General features: G+C 68.4%; 1 protein-coding gene across 1 annotated transcript in view; it reads right to left on the bottom strand.

The window, feature by feature from the left end:
- The window catches only part of GPRC5C (G protein-coupled receptor class C group 5 member C), a 7,375-nt gene that overhangs the window by 4,808 nt on the left and 707 nt on the right, over positions 1 to 1,860 (bottom strand).

The following is a 1,860-nucleotide window of genomic DNA, read 5'->3' as shown; positions in this document are numbered from 1 at the left end:
CCCCGCGGGCGGCCCTGCAGTGTAAGGATACACCGGCTCCCACCGGGAAGCCCAGAGGCACAGGCCCGGAGGGGCCTCCCGGAGGAATGTCAGCTGACGGCTAAAGCCGGAGCCCTTGGCAGGGCAGCAGGGCCCCAGAAGAGCCCTTCCTGTGAGGGGCCGGGGGCCCAGGGCAGCCCCGGCCCGGGAGCAGCGCGTGGGGCTCGGTGATCCCTGTCCCGGCGTGGGTGGCTGTGCACCCTGGGGCTGGGCATGGGCACCCCTCAGTCATCCCATCCCGGGGGGTTGGGGATGGAGAAAAGCCCCAGGAGACTTGGGGCGCCCTGGAGGACCCGGGGCCCTGCCAGCCCTGGGGGAGGTTTCCAGGCAGGCGCTGCTATTTTGGGAGGGTGAAGCAAGAGGGTGAAGGATGCAGACGAAAGTTCAACACGCCTCCGGCAGGTCCTCCCCCAGCCCGGGCTGGGATGAAAACAATCCTAGGAGAAAGGGAGGCAGAGCTGGAGCCGGCAGCACCTGTGGCATGAGGACCGGCACCCGCCGGAGCCCGCAGGGAGGAGATGGCGTGTCTGGGCTGGGTGCTGCACCCGCTGCCGCCATCCCTCTGGTGCTGGGGCTGCCCGTGTTCCTGCCCTTCTTCTTCCTAAAGAGCGTTTGGCTTCAGGATGGCATTTGGGGGAGGATCGTCTCTCCCTGCCAGGGCACGTGCATGCGCGTGTGCTCTTGCACGGGTGCCGGCGCAGGGCAGTGTGGATGGAGGGGCTCTGCAGTGGCCTCTTGTGCCTCAGTTTCCCCAGGGAGTCGGGGTTCAGACTGAACAAGTCGGCAAAGGCTCAGCCTTGGGTAACCAGTGCCGGGAGCGCAGGCTGGTTGCCCTGCCGTCCCCATGCCGGCACTGACCCGGGCCCAGGCCACGGAGAGGCCGCGCTGCATGCGGCTTCCTGCCGGCTGCTTCCTTCCGCCGCGCGGGGCCGGCAGGTTTCCCGGCTGCTGACTCAGCATGAGCCCCCCGCGACCCCCACGGGCAGGCATCCGTCCCACCGCTGCTGACTCAGCATGAGCCCCCCGCGACCCCCACGGGGCCACGGGCAGGCGTCTGTCCCACAGAGGCTGCCCCGTAGCCACACAGCTTTCACCCTCACGTCCCTCCCACGGCGGGTGATTTCCTCCCACCCTCCCGGCTTTCCAGCCTTGCTGCACAGCCCTGGGGTTTTTGTAGGTCCTACAGAAACACCCGCCAGGGAGGCGGCTGCAGCATGAGCCCCCCGCGACCCCCACGGGGCCACGGGCAGGCGTCTGTCCCACAGAGGCTGCCCCGTAGCCACACAGCTTTCACCCTCACGTCCCTCCCACGGCGGGTGATTTCCTCCCACCCTCCCGGCTTTCCAGCCTTGCTGCACAGCCCTGGGGTTTTTGTAGGTCCTACAGAAACACCCGCCAGGGAGGCGGCTGCGGGGTAGGTTGGGTGCGATGCCAACATGTGCTGGCTGCCTTGCAGGGACCAACCATGGGCTGCGAGGGACCAGCTGCCCTTCGTCCCCTTCTGCGGCTGCATGCCGGGGGGTTGGTGCCTGGCACAGCCCTTTCGGCGAGGGCAGAGCCTGGTCCCTGTTCCCTGGTGCCTCGGGTGGGCTGGGGACCACGGTCCCTGTGGTGGGACCGGACAGAGCCGGTCCCTCTGGCACCGCAGCCGTGGTGAGGGGCTGGGACGCAGCTTGGCATGGCACCGGGACCTGGGCCAGGCTTCCCTGCTGGCTCACTCTGAAAACATCAGCACGCCGGGCGCATTTTTTCCAGGCTTACCTTTCCTATGGAGCCGCAGAGCCGGGTGGCTGGCGTGGCTGGCACGGCGGCACGGCAGAC

Source organism: Aptenodytes forsteri, unplaced genomic scaffold (assembly GCF_000699145.1).
Source record: "Aptenodytes forsteri isolate BGI_AS27 unplaced genomic scaffold, ASM69914v1 Scaffold86, whole genome shotgun sequence".
Classification (NCBI taxonomy): domain Eukaryota; kingdom Metazoa; phylum Chordata; class Aves; order Sphenisciformes; family Spheniscidae; genus Aptenodytes; species Aptenodytes forsteri.
Note: the sequence above shows the minus strand (reverse complement) of the source record. Positions and strands in the feature narration are given on the sequence as shown.